The sequence below is a fragment of the Adiantum capillus-veneris genome, chromosome 20 (genome assembly GCF_014529385.1).
Source record: "Adiantum capillus-veneris isolate H3 chromosome 20, ASM1452938v2, whole genome shotgun sequence".
Lineage (NCBI taxonomy): Eukaryota > Viridiplantae > Streptophyta > Polypodiopsida > Polypodiales > Pteridaceae > Adiantum > Adiantum capillus-veneris.
In genome coordinates this window covers 98,152,805-98,172,421 of record NC_140950.1, presented here as the reverse complement: position 1 = coordinate 98,172,421, position 19,617 = coordinate 98,152,805, and the positions used below count along the sequence as shown (strand labels likewise).

Below are 19,617 nucleotides of genomic sequence, written 5' to 3'. Positions count from 1 at the left end.
TAAGTTGGGGTGATTGTAAGGTTTTGAGTTTCTCAAACCTTAAAGGTTGTATAAAGCTTAATCAAACTGATATGATTATTGAAAAAACAATGTAGAATTGTCCGACCATGGCAAATATTGGTATTTTTGGAATCTTAAGCACAACAAACCCCGGGCTAGAATTTTTTAGAATTGAATTCCGATAAAAACTGACATAGTTATAACCCCTGGAAGTTTACACTGTGAATTGAGTAAAATAGGTAAAATTGAAGGGTTGTAGTAATCATTTAAGCATAGACTTTATTAAAGGCCTCCTAGATATTTACAAGATATTTACCAATTAAGAAAAAATAGGTCAAAATATAGCAGAATTGATATTTTAAAAGCTGGCAGGTAATGGGAGCGTCATCACTGACCTGCCAGGGACTCATTTAGTAGTAGGGGGCGTTTTTTGACCTGTAGGGGACTGCTTGCACTGCAAGAAACTGCCTTTTTCAGCCGGTGAGAGCTCATGAGTGCCAGAAAACTATAAATAGGATCCCTAGCTTCACATTTTACACAGACTCGGAGCCTTGATACTTTCTCTCTCATCTAGAGAGAACACTATGCAAAAATCATTAGAGATTAATCTCTGATTGATTAACCCTAACGGTAATTAGACTAATCCTTCTTAATTAGCAATGTTAGATTAAGCTATTTGTTAATAAATCAAAGATTAGGTCTATGTATACTCATAAAATCTCTCTTAATTAATTAATCGCTGCTAATTATTATAATTAAGTCTAGTAATATTAAGCTAATTAAATATTCTATTATATTAGGACTGAAATTAGTCAAATTAACCATGAATTAATGGTAAATATATTAATTAAGATTAAATTCAGTTGAAGTAATTATCAGAGTTGCATTAGACAGTCATTAATCTAGAAAAATTATCCTATAACTTTTTGAGTAATTTTCCTAATTAATTTAGCAGAAATACTCTGTTTTTTGAATAATTTAAATAGGGAAAATTAGTAAATGGATTTCAAATGTTGTGATATATTTATCAGTGGTTAATTAGGTGTTCAAGAACCCGTGATAATCAGGAGAAGCTTAGATAATTAATCTAGCTAATTACTTTAGCAAAACTACTCTGTTGTTTGAGAAATTTAAATATGGGAAATTAGTAAATGGATTTCAAATGTTGTGATATATTTATCAGTAGTTAATTAGGTGTTGAATAACCCATGATAATTAGGAGAAGCTCAGATAGTTAATCTAGCTAATTACTTTAGTAGAATACTCTGTTTTTGAGCAATTTAAATAGAGAAAAGTAGTAAATTGATTTCAAATGTTGTGATATATTTAGAAGTGGTTATTTAGGTATTAAAGAACCTGTGATAATTAGGAGAGGCTCAGATAATTGATCTAGCTAATTACTTTAGAAGAAATACTATATTTTTTGAGCAATTTAAATAGGGAAAATTAGTAAATTGATTTCAAATATTGTAGTATAATTATAAATGGTTAATTAGGTGTTAAGAAACATGTGATAACTAGGAGAAGCTCAGATAATTAATCTAGCTAATTACTTTAGAAGAAAAACTCTATTTTTAGAGAAAATTAGTAAATTGATTTAAAATGTTGTGAGATATTTATCAGTGGTTAAGTAGGTGTTAAGGAACTTGTGATAATTAGGAGAAGCTAAGATAATTAATCTAGCTAATTACTTTAACAGAAATACTCTGTTTTTTTATAATTTAAATAGGGGAAATTAGCAAATAGGTTCAAATTGAATTGAGTTATTTATCAGAGATTAATTAGATGTTAGGAAATGCATGATAATTATTCTAATCTCAGATAATTAGTTTGACTAATTATCTTAGTAAAATTATGCTATTTTGAGGGGTAAACTAAAGGGGGAAATTAGTAAAGCATGTGCTATAATTACATGCTATTTATCAAAGCTGTATTATAGGGTAAAGAGGCTGTGATAATTATGCCAAGGTTAGAAAAGAAGTATAGATATTTATCTAAGTCAAATTATACTATTTTTAGCTAAAAACTAAAGAGAAAAATTAATAAATCATGCTATATGATTACATGCTATTTATCAGAGGTAGATTACATGATGAAAAGGCCGTGATAATTATTTCAAAGTTAGAAACCTAGTATAGATATTTATCTAAGTCAAAATATACTAATTTTGGTTGAAATTTTAAGAGGGAAATTAGTAAATCATGCTATATGATTACATTCTATTTATCGCAATTATCTTACATAATAAAGAGGTTGTGATAAATATTTCAAGGTTAGAAAAGTATAAAAAATATTTATTTAAGTCAAATTATCCTAATTTTAGCTTAAAATTGAAGATGGAAAATATATAATTAAGTTGGAAAATAATAAGACAATTACCAAAGGTCAAAAATATCCTTATCTACTTGTGTTAATTATACCATAGTTAATTAGTGAGGTTAGTAAATTAAAATTGACCAAAAGTCCTATTTTTAGCAAATGATTAATTAAAATAAATAGACTTTGTGGTTAAAAGTTTTTAGAAAAATTATAGTAAATGTAAACCTATGATATCAAGTTAAGGAAATGAAATCTTTAAGAGAAATTAGATACAATAAATATTAAGCCCAAAATAAGTAGATTATTAGCTTAAAAGTTGATGGGAAAATTAGGAAAAAGATATAGAAAATTATAAGAAAGTTAGGAGAGCTTAGGAAACCCTTAGGGAAGTGGTGGAAAAAGTTATCATGCCTATATAGACAAATAAAAAATTACTAGGTCAAGAATTTATCATTTAAAACTATAAATTTAACCTTGGATGGGTTACGGTTGAATACAAAGGTTAAGTTTAGATTTTGAATTATTTACCTAATGATTATACGACCTTTTTAAATGGATAAGAAGTTATGGCACCAAAATGAACTCGAGCAAATCCTACATCTGATGATGAGGACGTAGCTCCAAAACGAACTAGAGCGTCACACGACGACGAAGTCGGGCCTAGTAGTAGGCCTACGTAGGAGAGTCTTCAGGCACCAGCGCAGCAGCAGATGGCCAATCAATCCCAGGTGGGTGTCCCATTATTCAATTAAGTCTTTAGTTAGTTTAAGTTCTTTAATAAGTTAGCATTGCATACGTAAGAAGGATAAACTGGCTGAAAACGGAAGGTAACTTCCAACGTGCATTTGTTTATAATGTAGGAAAGAATTGTTTGGATTAAAACTGGTTGAAATAGGAAAGATATGATTGATCATCCTTAAGACAGCTTGTTTTAAGACACCTCCGACTCCTTAGTATAAATTGATGATAATGATTGGCTTTCTAGCCACGGATAAGTCGGTTACCCCCATGAAGGATGAGTTTCTACTCCGTGTCATGTCTTGATGTTTCTACATAAGTTAGGATACCGTTTTTTATCCTAGGGGAGCCGCCCGGTTGTATGGGCAACTGGTTTGGTGTATGGGCACCCGGAACCTTGGGTGGGGGTTTATTCCACTCCGGATTTGAATAAGGAATGGGTGTCGTTTTTCACCCTTAGGTGGTCTTGAGACAAGCCGAGTACTAGTCATGGTTATTATGGATAATGTTTTGATTGACAGTACCCTGTCTTAAGTTTAAAGATGTCTGTTTGCTAAAAGAATGCTTTCAATGCTGTCTTCAAGGAATTACCGTGATGGAACGTTAAAAGAAACCATTATTTTAAATGTTAAAACAATGTGATTGATAATAAGATAAACGAATCTTGTGTGAGTGCGGGGTGGTAAGTGGGAATTGACTAAGGTTGTCAATCATGGACGGGTGGACCTGATTAGTCAAGTAACTATCCATCCCTGCGCACTAAAACGTTTAGAAAACTTCTTCACTTGGAGAGGAGTCCACCAACGGCTGTGCCCTCACATCTGTTAGAGGGAAAAAAGCGTTGGTTGAGGATACCTTAGCCCAATATGTGGAAGTTATAGGGCCGAAAGACTTTTGGGATTGTTAATATGTTATCCCGTTTCCGCTGTGAGACAGGACTAAGTCTTCTTCTAAGGCTATAGACCCAAGCCATTGTCAATGGCAAAGGTTTATTCCTTGGATTTTTCTTGTGTAGAGACTCCGATTTTTATAAGGCCTAGAGACCTGTCAAGGATCCCATCCCGATCTTGGTGTAGTCGGGGTTGGGAACATTACACACAAATACTGCAAGCACAAGCGTTTTGAAGTGCAAAAAGCAATAGAGCATAGGTGGAACAAACCAGATTGGCTGGCCAAAGAAGATTGGAAGAATGTGAAGCGAGCAACACGCGAGAATCCTGACAAGTGGAAGCAACCAAAGGAGGCAGCCAAAGCACGAGTAGAGACTGAGAGCTTGTACCACTTGGGGAGCGGTGGGTGGGCATCATTTGAGGCTGATTTTGTTGCATTGCTCTTTAGGTTTGGTAGTTATGTCTATTTGTACTTTTAAATTCTAACATAATGGATTCTTTGTATGTTTTGAATAGTGGTCGATTAACAGGAAGTGACCCCACACCATACGAACGCAAGTACACAGGCAGAAAGGGCTTAAACGTCTTGACGGACATTCTGAGTTTTGGCGGCAGCATGGTTAGTATTAAGGTTTACTCTTTTCTATTTGTTGTATTGTTTTGTAAATTATATTTTTATACTTATAGAAAGCTATCTTATTGTTCTTTTCTGCAGAATCCAACAGATACGTCGCTTGGACGCGATGAGACGTCTGATTAGACGACTTCAGTCTAGCCGTAGCTAGATAGCATTAGTTTCCTTTTGTCATAGCATGTATAATGAGATGACTTGTATACGTCTTTTTGTAACTATTGGAAAACCATGTATATTTTCTCAATAATGACAATGGTGTTGTAACTATTACATTTGTAAAACTTAACAATCAAGTGATTTTGCCTATGATGTGTACAATTGTCATTGATATAATTTCATCAATTTACTTTTGTCAATTTTGTATCTATCTTTATTATTCAAACAATACTATGGACGATGGAGTTAATGGTTTTATTGTCTTGTGGGTGACTACTTTGGGTCTATACCTTGCACTTTCTTTCGAAGGTGAATATGGGCTTACCTTGGATTCATTTAGGTTTACTAAAAATTTTACTCTCGGGCATCGCTATAAGCGTCGCTATATAAGGCTCTGCAATGTCGCTATGAGCGTCGCTTTAGGTAGCCTCTAACCATCACTATAAGCGTCGCTATAAGCGTCGCTATATGCATCGCTATATAGCGACGAGTATAGAAACGCATATAGCAACGATTATAGCGACGTCCCCGTAGGCACACTGTTAGCGACGGTCTTAGCGACGTCGGGGAGTATAAAAACCCAATGTATTTTCGTCGCTAAAAACGTCACAAGTGCACACAACCTCTTGTAGTGACCCCTCAAGCTAGACCCCGAGTTGTTTGGGTCAACCCCCCTCTTTTAGCCCTTGATTGAAGCTCATTGGCGCTCACAAGCCTTGGTCACAACTAGCAACAGAGGTAGTCCTTGGACAAGTGTCCTCGTTTCCTCTTTGAGAGAGAAGGATTGGAAAAGGCTTAAATAACACTATGTGGGCAGCTTATCTAGGGCCTTCACATGTGCTCCTTTTTCCTCTTTGAGCAAGGGGTGCCCTTTGGGTGAGGGAGTAGTCACTCAACCACACCCCCTACTCTCATGGCTCGCCCCCTCCTTTGTAGGCATTGGTTTGACTTTCAAGCCTTCAAGCACCTTGGCTCCCAACATGCTTAATCACCTCAAGAACCTTAGTCACAAGCATGGGATTAGCAAGTGCATGGCCTCTTTCTCTCTCATGCCCCTAGCCTCAAGGGCTCGCCCCCTCATTGTAGGGATTGGGTTTTACTTCAAGCATATGCCTAGCTTGACCAAGCACCTTAGTCATCAAGCATCTCAAGCATAGGCCTAGCTTAACCTAAGGTCTAAGGACTTTTACACTAAACTTTGGAGGTCTTTAATGAAGCTAACCCTAAGGTCTTGTAAGCTTCATTATGCACATATTGTTCTTCAGTAGACCATCTCCTTGTGAGCCCTTGCTGAGATGAAACCATCTCCTTTTGGCCCCATGTTGAGCTTGGTCTAAAAACACATATCTATATTCTAACTCTTGTTTCCCTTTTATCTTCCCATATTAAATGATCAGTTTAACATGAAAAAATTGTTTGGATAAAGCTAGATATTAGATTTTATGACAGTTTTCCTACATGAGAAAATTTCTAAATCTTCTTGTGTGTCCCCTTCACCCCCCCCCCCCCCCCCCCCCCCCCAAGTTTGTGGCCCGCACTCTCCATCTCTCACTCCAATCCCCCTCCACCCCACACAGACCACGCCCCAAGGCCAACACAATTTATTTCAAGTTCATTCAAAGGGGCCTCAACAAAGGTTTTGTCTAATTTTCAATAGGACAAATATCCCTGAAATTTGTAAAAATTCCCAAAATACTCCTCAAATTTCAAAAACTCCCAAGATCCCTTTTGGCAATTTTGGATGGAATGCTCCAACTTTTGCATCGTTTATTCCTTTCCAAGTTTGTATAGTGGTATCAAATCTCAGTTGATTTCTCTTCTATTGAGAAATCCAATCCCTTTTCTTGAAACACATATGGATTTTGGCAAGAATCAGGCGACTCCTCCTGTTACCTCAGGAACAGGAGACAACACTAGAAATTTGAATAAATTAGCATACCACAAATACGGGCCACATCAGCCTACACAGTATCAACTAATGGAGACACAACGTCAATAGCAGGTTGATGAGTGCGCAAAGCAGATTCTTGAGTTTATGAAGAATCCATAGTATGCCAAATTTTTGACTTGGCACTTGATTGACGAAGTGCATATGCATTGGTAGAAATCCATTGACACACCAATAAAATCGACCATCAAGAAACCTCCTACCCCAAGGATGTTCACTGAAGAAGAACTTGATGACATCATTGAAAGACAAGTCAACCAACATTTGGGGGCAAAGAAACACGACAAGGGGACTGACTACCCCAATTATTTGGGTCCTCAATCCTCTTTTGCAAGTGCAAGAAAACAGAAGAAGCATGTATGGTTTGAAGGAAAGTCCAGTGTGTCCTCTTCTGACAATTCGAATAGCTCTTCCTCCTCCAATTTGAGTGAAGAGGACAGAAAGGGCAAGAAACAAAGAAAGAACCAGAGATTTGGAAATAAAAAGAAGAAGACAAAGAAGAGAAGATCATACCGCATATCTCAACATGTCTTTGATAGTTCTGATGAGGATTCATCCTCCTATGAGAGTTAAGACTCCAATGACCACATGTTCTATTCAAAGAAGAAACACTTTTACAGAGCCAACCAATATGATTTTCTCGAGGACTAGGGAAAAAAGACCAAGGAATTTAAGGAGGGTAGATAGTCAATAAAGTTTGAATCCTTTTCATGATTTTGAGATGATCCCAAGACTTTAGCCTTTATTCAGTAGTTTGGCATAGCATTCTCTGGAGGGTGCTACTCAGAGCACTCCAAAATCAAGAGGACAACATCATTCTTAAAATGAAATGCATGAACGTGGTGGTCCACTCTTGTTTTAAGGAAATAAGCCCTACCAAGTGGTTAAAATTCTAACGGCTCTTTATTTCCTCTTGGCTCAACGAGATGTGATTATTGCTTGGAGCCATCTTCGGATGACCAAGGCTGACACTTTGGATGCTTATTGTGAGAGATTTTGGGATGATTTTCTACCTGCCTCTTCTTTTAAGAAGGTCACTTTTAAGCAACAAATTGAGCGGTTTTGCTTTGAGCTTCCCAAAGAAATCCAAGATTACTGCCTTGAGCAAAATTTCGAGTCCATACAACAATTGATGGGACATGCTAAGCAAGGATTTACTATGCATTTAGGTAACCTGACTTACCCCACTAATCAATTTTTGACACCAAGGACCGAGTAGCATTTGAAAAATGATAGGAAAAGAAGAAGGAAATTTCAAAAAACGAAGGAGGCACGACCTTGATTGATCGAGGATTAGATATCATACTACCTCAAAGAGGGAAAGTGTTTTGATTGCGAAGAGAAAGGACACATCAAGGTGCCCCAAAAAGGCACAGCGACGACAATCAGAAGATAGGCCAAAGAGCTCTAGAGCAGCTGGCAAAAAAGGAAAGATGAAAGCAAGACTAATACAAGATTGTATGGGGACCAACCCGAATCAGATGGACGAAAGCACATAACTTTTTCGTACATGGGGAAAAGTACGAGATCAGGAAGCCCTCATCTTCTTTGATGGAGGATCCAAGGCCAACTTCATTTCACCCAAATTGTCAGCTCGACTTGGAATTATGCCCGAAAAAATGGGGCCACAAGCGGAGGCAGTTCTAGTGGCACCCGGATGGGATGTTGCCATTACACCCGTCATTGACAAACTTCATTTTCATTATCAAGGGTATTTAGGGCACAAGGACTTTTACATCATGCCTTCGGAAGGGTGTGACATCCTCCAAGGAATCCCCTCATACCATAAGAACAACGCCGTGGTTGATAATCGGGCTAAGAAAGCGACTTTGAAAAATGACAAGGGCATGAAAATTCAGCTTGATGTAAAATTGAAGGGCGAGTCCATCCCTATTGTATTGGATTCGGCCATTTCAAAATTAGTGAGATCCGATCTTTTTGTTTACACGATCTACTTGAAAGAATTGAATGATAAGCAAAAAACTAGTATGTTTGAATTGGATAAGGAATGATAAGAATTTTTGCACACACAGGTTGATTGCTTCTTCAAAGGCCTACCAGAAGAGTTAATTCCACCTCATCCTAAGGACCATACGATTGATTGGATTGCTGGAAGTATACCGCTGAGCCGGCCACCTTATCAAGCTAGCCGAGCCCAAAATAAAGAAGTAATGAACCAAGTAAAAGGACTTCTAGAAAAGGGTCTCATCCAACCTAGCACGTCACCTTTCTGTTCTCCATGGTACCAAAGAAAGACGATCTTGGAAAATGTGCATTGAATTTTGAGCTCAATAAAATCACCATCAAGAATCGATTCCCTATTCCAAGGATCAATGATGTACTTGACATACTTCAGGGATCCTCTTGCCTCAAGAGAATTGATTTGAATAGTGGATATCAGCAAATCCGAATCGCTCCAGGGGATTTCTACAAGACAACTTTAAAAAAAACTTTTGGTTTATATGAATATTTGGTGATGCCTTTTGGACTCACAAATGCTCCAGCAACTTTTTATCAAATGATGGATAGGATTTCGTGAGAGTATCAATCTTTTATGGGCACTTTCTTTGACAACATTATAGTTTTCTCCAACAATGAGGCAGAGCATAGACATCATCTGCTACAGGTCTTTCAAGCATTACAGAAGCATAGATTGGTTATCAATGCCAGAAAGAGTGAGTTTTTCTTACCAAAGATACATTTCTTGGGGCACATCGTCTGAGCAAAATGAATGCAGATGGACCCGGCCAAAATTGAGACTATCCTTGATTGGCTTGACCTACAAAATAGAGACTATCCGTGATTGGCTTGACCTACAAAATGTTCACGAAGTTCAAAGCTTTTTGAGCTTGTGCTCTTATTATTGACGGTTCATTCGGAAGTTTGCAGAGATAGCTTCACCTTTGCATTTACTGACTCAAAAAGGAGTACCTTTCACATGGGAACTGATAGAGGTGACTGCAAAATTGACTATTGGACCATTGTTGGCTTTTCCAGACTTGCAGAAGCCTTTCAAAGTTTATTGTGATGCTTGTGGTCATAGTCTGGGGAGTAGTTTTGATGCAAGAAGGCCATGTCATTTCTTACAAAAGCAGGATGTTTTCATGGCCAGAGTTGGTAGCACAAATATATGAGAAAGAGCTATTGGCAGTGATCCATGCTCTTACAGAGTGGCAATACTATTTACTCAAAGTTGATTTTACAGTCTCTACGCATCATCAGAGCTTACACTACTTCTTGTCACAAAAGAAGATTTTGGAGAAGAGAATGCGATGGGCTAACATCCTGTCACAGTTTCACTTCTAGATTGTTCATGTTTAGGGACAGAAGAATTTAATGGTAGATGCATTGTCTTGGAAGCCCTTGGTTCTAGCTATTTTGGGATTCAACATAGAAGCTTCAAGGATATGGTTGACCAGTATACCACAGATCCTGAGTTTGTTGACATTTTTACCCGAATACGGAATGGAAAGCCAACTTTAAGCTATTCCATACAAGACGTATATTTGATGTAGAAAACAATGTTGTGTGTGTTAGGAAATAAGACGTAGCTAAATAGATAATTGAGTAGATTACTTAATGGAGAGAGACAGATTTACATACACGAGATTATAGAGTAGAGAGAGAGAGAGAGAGAGAGAGAGAGAGAGAGAGTACACACGATATACGTGGTTCACCTACGTCCACGGGAAAGCAGCCACTCAATGGCTTTAGTACTTCAAAACAAGAAGTAGTTTACAAAGGGATTATACCCTTAATGAAGCTCCTGCCTTGCTTCACTCTCACCACCTCACACTCACCTTGTTGCATCAACTTCACACTATGAAATGTGTGTAGAAATGGCCTCCTTTTATAGGCCAAAAGGGCTGCCCTCTCTTAGGAGAGGCAGCCATGTGTAGCCGCCCTTGTGTAAATAAGTCCAAATCAGACCCTCCAATCCACCCATGTGTGGCCACCCTTGTGTAGACAAATTCACTTTTGAATTCGGCCACCGGCCATTGACTTCCGACCACCGGCCATCGGCCATTGACTACCAGCCACCGGCCAACCGACGGTTGTTTTCCGACCACTTTCCGGCCGCCGTCCGGTCATAATATTTCGGCAAAAAGGAATATTCCGGTGAGGGAAAAAAAAGTCTCGGGGGCTTCCGCCCCCGAGGCCCCTTAAGTTGCCCCTGATTTTTTGCCGTGAAAATTTTGGTTTTTTTGGCGAGTGATTTTCCTTTACGCAAGATGGATTCTCCTCATAATGGGGGCCTTACAAATGTGCGATTTTACCACAAAAAATTACAAGGGTAAATCAGGCTCCATACTTAACAGTGTGTTACACAACCCTTGAGGGAAAAGGTATTGACAGAGTGCCATTGTCCACATTTTACAGGCCACAGCAGCATAGATACCACCTTGAAGGGTAAGGAGCATTACTTCTATTGGGCAAGGCTTAAAAAGGATGTGGATGACTTTGTTTGTAGTTGTTTAGTATGCCCAAAGGTCAAGTTTGACAGGCATAAGGCACAAAGACTTCTACAACCTTTACCCATTCCCACCCGCCCTAGGAAAGCATTGATTGCTATGGATTTCATCTTTGACCTCCCCAAGACTCAAAGTGGGCACGATGGCATTTGGACAATCATTGACAGATTTAGCAAGCAAGCTCACTTTATTCCAGTAAACAAGACTGTCAAGCCTAATCATTTAGTGAGATTGTTCATTGCTCATATTTTTTGGTTACATGGCATGCCTAAGACCATAGTCTCGAACAAAGATTCCCATTCAAGGTTTGTTTTGGAGGGAAATTTGGGAGAACATCGGCACGCAGTTGCGCTTCTCATCATCATTCCACCCGTAGGAAAATGGGCGATATGAGATGGCCAATTTAGTGGTTTTGGATTTATTGAAGTCTTTCATCTTTGATCAGAAGCCTCAATGGGAAAAATATGTGCCTTTGGTGAAATTTGCCTACAATAACACGGTTCACTCTTCGAGAGGGAAAGCACCATTTGAGGTAATCAAAGGTGCTAAGAAGATCTCTCCATTTCTAAGCACCAAGGACAAGATTTTTGAAGCAGATCAATACACGAGGGATTTCGACACTGTTTTTTCCATGATTCGTGAGGCTCTAGAGCAGTCTCAAGCACAACACAAGAAGGCAGCAGATAGACATAGACGCGACTTGAAGTTGAAGGAAGATGATTAGGTGCTCTTATGTTTTGAGAAGGCACGCCTAAGGAAATGAAAGGGAAAGAAGTGGCTTTTTCCAAAGCTTAGCATGAGGTATTATGGTCCTTTCCAGATTCAAGAAAAGTTAAATGATGTATCCTTCAAATTCAAGTTGCCAGACACTTGGAAGATTCAAAACGCTTTTTATGTGAGTCTCTTGAAACCCTTTACGGGTGCGCTACTAGTTGACAAGGAGCCTGATGAGCAACTTGAAGTGGAAGAGAGAAAGGAGATACTCATTCCTAAACTGATACTAGCCCATAACAAAAGGAAAGTGAAAGGTAAAATGATTCGGTGGTTCTTAGTAAATTTCAAGAACTACCCTACATTGGATGTGAAGTGGATGAAGGAGGAGGACCTAACAAATACTCCTTAGATTTTGCAACTTTACCTTGAGGCTTTTGGCTTAGCTGCATCTATTCCAAAAGATCTCACGGATCAGCACAGGGTTGAATTTGGTGCATTCTGCAGATGGGACTGCACGAGAGAGGAGTCACTTTGTCCTTTGTCATAGATTACCTAGATGGAATAAAGTCACTGATTTCCCTTTGGATTTCAGGGATACTATTGTACTGACATTATTTTGATGTATGAATTTATGAATAAGGAAACTAAAAATGGAATTTCCAAACTTGAATGTGATTGATGTGTACTCTCTCATGTGATTTTGTTTGAGTGCAGGATTGAAAGACGAAACGATTGCAACATTTTGGTCTCGAGAAGGCTGTAGACATGATCACAATAATAATTATCTAATCCAACATCAATGAGGTTCAGGATGGCTCTAGATGTAATTGCGAAATACAGTTCTAGGAATCGTGGTCGTAGATCTGGAATCAGCTTTTATGTGATTGATATGATGTGAATGTGCACTGATTGAGTCATCTTTGTGCAAGTGCTAGATTTGTGTTTGTCTAGTGCATCAATAGCTAGAGTTAGTGTCTATTGAATTGTTTTATGGCCTCTGTATGTTTTGCAAGCATAATCAAGGACAGTTACAGTTCTTTGAAGAGGGGGGTAGGTCACAAACTTATGATGTGGCATACTATAAGTTGTCCCAATTTATGGGCATCTTCCGACATGCCATGAGGACAACTAGGGAAATTAAAAGAAAGTGAAAGAGTTGGCTATACGAAAATCCACAAATTGCACAAAATTTCTGATGTGGTTGGCCGTACGGATTTTTGCAAAACGCATTGGCTGTGTTGATGTGGTAGGCTGCACGAAATAACGCAAATTGTGCTAGCTGATTTGGCACTAGCTTTTGAAGCCAAATTGCTTTTGAGTTTGGAAGCTTTTCATGTACTAATTTTCCCATGGCCAAGGGCCTTTAAATAAGTCCGGTGGGCTCTCTCTAGCACACAAGAGTTGACAAATCGGTGAACAGAGGAGACACGCGGGCAAATGTACTTTGCTTAATCATTAATACAAAAAGAAATACCAAAAGGGGCGCAGCCTTTGGGGAAATCTCTATTGGCACGGAACTAAGGCGGGTCGTGTTGACTCAATTGAACTGTGATTTAAGTGGAAGTATTTTAAAGTGACTTTTTTGCATGTGTCATGCTAGATTCCAGACTTGGGGTGTCCAAGTTTGTTATAGACTGTGCTTTTAGCTAAGAGTAACCTTGAAAGGGGCAATAGGGTTTTAAACTTTTTGGATAGCTCGCTAGTAAAAAGGTTCATTGATCGAATGAAACACATGCAGTTTTACTAACTCTTGTGCCTTCTCTAACGCCCAAAGGGGTCTTTCAATAGGTCTTTTAGCCATTTTCACTACCTACTTAAGATAAATGTCATGTGAAAGTCACTTATTAGTAAATGACTTAAGTGATTGTTCATATGTCTATATGCTTAAGTGACTTAATTGTGCAAGTGAGGGTATGCAACTATGACCAACTTGGACATGCACATCCTACTAGAGGCTCACAAGGTGCAAGGCTAAGTCCTAAGCTAAGACTAACGCTCAATTGTAGAAAAAGCTTGTCCACACAGCACAAGGGCAGTGCGCACGTGAAACATAATCTCCATCATAGACTTGAACAAGGTCTCCATAGGACTTGGTGCAATCCATGGCGGTGGAGGATTGGGAAACAATCCTCTTGGTGTAGGGACTTCTTCTTCTCTAATTCCACTCACATCACCTTCACACAAAGTATCCAATCTGCTTCTTGTGATAACCATGCTTTGAGTACTTGTGTACTTAGGGTGCTTGGATTCTGGGGTTCTTGGGGTACTATGGGTACTTGGGTTCTTGTGTACTTGGGTACCTAGGTACTTGATACTGCTTGGAATTTGCATTTAAGAAGGTTTTTCTCTTACCCAAGCTCAACTCCTTCCTATGGATGCACCCCTTGGCGGCTTGCACTCACACCAAGGTTGTTTTTTCCCACCTCACGTTCATTAGCCTGCCATAATGTGCAAGCACTCTCAATGAGTGGAAAAGAGGAACAAGGGGAGGTTGGACAAGCCCTTCTTTTCTGGGTTACATGTCGCTCTTCAAAAACACAAATTAGAGAGATCAACACGCCCAAGTGGTCTTGGGTTATGTGCAACCTCAACAAGAAAAAGAAAAAAATTGTGGTTCTTTATGGCTTAATTGGACGTAAGGCACATTGATGAAGATGGGAATGTGCATGATGCACGATGGACTAAGGGTGGAAGTGGCTAATAATTTTGGGGTCGAGACACAAATTTTCTTCAAGAAAAAATTATGAGAGACATTTTTTAGGTTCTTTTCTTGAGTGATGATACCAAACACTGCCAAAGAGCTCTGCTATCAATGTTATGTGCAACAAAAGTAATTGATGGGGTATGCTCAGGATGAGTTCTCAGTGCGTATTCAAGGTTCTTTTTAATGAGAGACTTCCTTTTACTTCATGAGAGATGTGCAATAGACTAGAGAGAAAAGAGAAGGATATTGTGAGTGATACACACACACACACACACACACACACACACACACACACACACATATATATATATATATATATATAGAGAGAGAGAGAGAGAGAGAGAGAGAGAAAGAAAATTGACACTAGATGGGGTCCCAAGCCCCCCTCCACCAAGAGCCCCCCTCTCTATCGCTAGAGAGGTATTTGCATTAGATTGCACAAAATGCTGATACAATGGTACTAGATACTGGGATGTTGATGAGAGCTTGTGGTAGATACTTGGTTCCATGAGGCTAAAGGCTGGGATGCAAAAATGCTAGGGATTTTGGTTGTGATCTGCAATGGCGACAAGGATATGGGCTGATTTGCTATCGCCGATGCCGACAATGGTAGAAAACTTAAAACAACGGCTGATCTAAGGGATGAATGTGAAATGTTGGCTGATCTTATGCAAAAAATTGAAAATGTTGGCTGATCCGGTATGATGGGCTGAATTTGAAAACGCTAGAGATAATTTGGTGCAAAAATGTTAGAGGGGTGCCGAGGTACTACGGATACTTGGTACTTGTAGTGCGGGTATTGACTTACTGTGGAGAAGTGACCCCTAGATTCACTTATATATGGGATAAAAGCTGGGTAGGGCAATGCCTCCTAAAAATCCCATGATCTCTAAAATGATGAAAAAATGCCACTTATTAATTGATGAACTACTAATAAGAGGTGATTGACATGCAAATAAAAACCTAGGTTGGGTACTAATACAATTGTATGGGAACACTCCCCATTGCCTACATGTAGTAGACACTGGCTATGCTCATGTGCAATCAAAGGGTATGCAACTAATCTAAAGTGCGTGGACATGCACATCCTATGTACAAGCTCACAAGGGTGCCTAAACACTTCCCAGGTTGTCCTAAACCCTAGAAATAGGAGCTAGCTTGTCTACATGCACCTAGGGTTTGATGTGCACATGACATCCCCCCCTTTTCAAGGTGAGGTACTTGTACCGAGCTACATGGCTTCCATGTAGTTCTCCAAAAACTCTAGGGAATCTGCAAAAGAACCTTCTCCGGCCCACTCTGCTATGTGCGTGCCACAATACTTGAACTTCAAAAAGGAATACAATGCTAGCACTACACCAAAAGTGATGCAAAATAATCTACATTGGCTCCATTTCTATTACTTCATCTACAATCTTGGGTTCATCTTCTCTGAAGGATCTCCCTGAAACAACTTCAACCACAATTTCATAGACACATTTGTTACTTTGCGGGTGGTTGGAAAGAGACTATGCTTCCTAAGTGACTGTGGATTTAAGGTAAATGAAAAATGTGACAGAGTGCCATAACTTTCCATACCAATAATGGGATCTAAACTTGACTTTTCTACCTAAAACTATCAACTATGGCAAACCATAAAGGTAATACCAAAGCTTGACAGACAATCATGCTAGTGCTTTTGTTGTGACTCTGTTTTGCCTCAGAATGAACATGAAAAAGTTATTGACATGACTTACCATGGTGCAACATTGTGTATTCCTTAAGTGCAAACTTTCTACCTTTCCTAAGGTGTGGTTCATGCTGCTATGCTCATCCATGGGTGAATCATGTGCATCCTACAATATGGATTTCTTATGAGAGGTAACACACAAAGACGGTGACAAAAATACAAAATACCATCACGAATGAAAGACTCAAAAAATGCATACGGACTCTGCATGTGAACAAAAGATACTTCCTAAATCGATACTGTGGAAATCGACTCAAGAACCAAGATATGTCCTTTGTGACTGATCGTATCTGCAACGTAATCAATCAAACCACCAAATTGATCACAAGACTAGAGCCATCAAGCTTGAAGGTTACTCCAATGTGTACTCGGTACAGACTGGAGCCACTTGAAGGCTTGATGATTTTTACTAACAACTAAATCTCTATCATGCAGAAAATGCTTCTAAGGTTGTAGAGAATGAATGATAGAGAGAGCTTCCTTATCATGCAATGATTGATTCTTTTTGGACTGGGGGATTGTATACTGAGAGAGACTATGGGATTGCGTGCTTTATACTCTTTCAAAACATGAGAGTGAGAGATTAATGACAAAGACAAAATATTCTTCTCACATCAAATAACCATGAGAGAGGCACCATTGACCCCGAGAGAGAGAGAGAGAGAGAGAGAGAGAGAGAGAGAGAGAGAGAGAGAGAGAGAGAGAGAGAGTCTTCTTTCCAACTAGCTCATGGATCAAAACTTTTAAACCACTATATGCCCAAAATCATATCACATCCTAAAAAAGGAGAGACGACAAACTTAAGACGAAACCCTATGTTTTGAACTGAGACTATCACATTTGGACATTCATGCATAAGTGAGGATTGCATGCCAGGAGAAAATCCAAAGAGATCCATTGGAATAGCTTCTAAATGTGCACTCTTCATAAGAGAATCACTAATCACATTATGAGGACTACCAGCATCAAACAAAATCACAATATGCTGACCATTCATATGACCATAGCACTTCATGAGAGACTGATCTAGATGATCATTAGAAACTTGGGGCACATTAATTTTCTCATTTATAACACTAAACAAAGATGTGGGTTCTGTGGGTCTTTCTTAGGACAATCTCTTTTCATGTGACCTTTAGTGTGACACTGAAAACATCTTCCTTCTTTTTCATACTCGGTTTGTTCTTCAAGACTTGACCAACCTCCTACTATTCCTTTAGCGTATTTTTCATTAGATGTCAACTTAGGGATTCCCTATGTTTTAGCCTTTCCTACTATTAGGTGAAAAGAGTAATGTGATCTAGGTGTATAGGAAGATTGAGAGGAGGAAGAACTACCATGGTTCTTACCATTCTATTGGTTCTGAGGGGTACTTGACTTGTTCTCCTTCGGCTTACCTTTGTTGTGCTTCATTTCTTGCTCAAGAGCAATCTTGACGGCATCATTGTAATCGATGGGTTGGAAGACTTTCACGTCGTACTTGATGTACTCGTGCAAACCAAAGAAGAAAGCCTTCTTGCAATGCTCATCCAACTTGCACCATTGAACACCAATCTGTAAAATACGGTTAGAAAAAGACATAATGGGAGTGCCATTTTTCTTGAGGCCTCGCCAATATTCTTTCAATTGATCAAGGTAATGTGGTGGCATAAAACAAGCATTAAGCTTGTCTTGCAAGTCGACGGAAGTGAAAGATAGTGGTTCGTCACCCGAGGCATGATCAAGGTATTCAACCATCTATGCCTCTTACCAGGTCTGATACTAATTAATGGCAACACCTGACAGATACATGGCAACCACCAATACTTTACTCTTACTCTTTTTCTTGTTAATCTCAAAGTAAGCATTAAATTGATGCAACCAAGAATAAATCATAGAAGCATCCATCTTACCATCATACTTACTAAAAGTCAACTTCTCAATGATTGGATTGTTTGAGTCATCATCTCTACATGTGCTATGAGATGACTTGTTGATCTCCTTGAGTGGCTCGCTCTTTGGGGAGAGAACCTGTAGGACCAACTCTTTCATGTGTTGGTCCCGCTGTGACTCTCGCTCTAGCTCCATGGCCATCCGCTTTTCTTCAATCACTATGCGCTGAGCTTTGCATGCTTACTCACGCTCTAGCTTCATAGCTGCTCTCTTTTCTTTAGCCGCTATGCATTGAGCTTCGCATGCTTGCTCACGCTTGAGCTCCATAGCTGCCCTCCGTTCTTCACGTTCTCTATCCATGGCGGCACACTTAGTTTCTTGTTTTACATCTTCTACATGATAGACTTGACCAAGGTCTCCATAGGATTTGGTGTAGTCCGTGGCGTAGATGGGGATGGCTGAGGATCGGGAAACAATCCTCCTAGTGTAGGGACTTTTTTGTCTCCAATTCCACTCTCATCACCTTCACACGGAGTATCCATTCTGCTTCTGGTGAGATGACCATACACTCAATACTTGGGTACTTGGGGTACTTGGGTTCTAGGGTTCTTGGAGTACTTTGGGTACTTGGGTTCTTGCATACTTGGGTACCTGGATTCTTGGGTACTTGGTATTGCTTGCATTTTTCATTTAATAAGGCTTTTCTCTTACCCAAGCTCAACTCTTTCCTATGAGTGCACCCCTTGGTGACCTTGCACTCACACCAAGGATGCTTTTTTCCACCTCTATTCAATTGGCATGCCACAACGTGCAAGGTCTGCTCTCAATGAGTGGAAAAGAGAAACGAGGGGAGGTTGGACAATCCCTTATTTTTAGGTTACCTTTCACTCTTCAAAAACACTGTTACAAGACTGGGTTCCCTCCTGTTGCATGTGGTTAACTGCAATTGGGATAGCTGGCTTAATGGCTAATTATGTGTTGTCTATTTGAATTTTACTACTAGTGAGTGCATGATGGTTTGTATATTGGAACTCTGGAAGTTGTCAAGGAGGCACTAGAAAATAAAAATTCTCTTAGTCATTTTATCTTAGCATAGTATTTTAGAAATAAGACACTATGGCTCCTTTGTAAATAGGATAGTGAGAACCCACCCTAAGAGGGTCATGCAATAAGTAGTGTGGACCCACTATGGCTCCTTTGTAAATAGGATAGTGAGAACCCACCCTAAGAGGATCATGCAATAAGTAGTGTGTACCACTCATAACTAAAGTGTAAAAGAGGGGCCTCCAATTTTGGCATCAATAATAAATCAAAATGTCAAATACCAAACTCTACAAGAGAGGTGCCGTGGAGTTTGAGGCTATGATTTTAGGCCTTTATTCTGTAGATGATCTCAATTTTTCATCTCCCCTCTCTTAAGCTATTCTGTCTTTGATGTGTA

At 39.2% G+C, this 19,617-nt stretch overlaps 1 pseudogene; it reads right to left on the bottom strand.

Annotated features, from left to right (window-relative positions):
• Positions 1-18,377, bottom strand: part of LOC147432967 (uncharacterized) — a 41,399-nt pseudogene extending 23,022 nt beyond the window's left edge.
• Between the last annotated feature and the right edge of the window lie 1,240 nt (positions 18,378-19,617).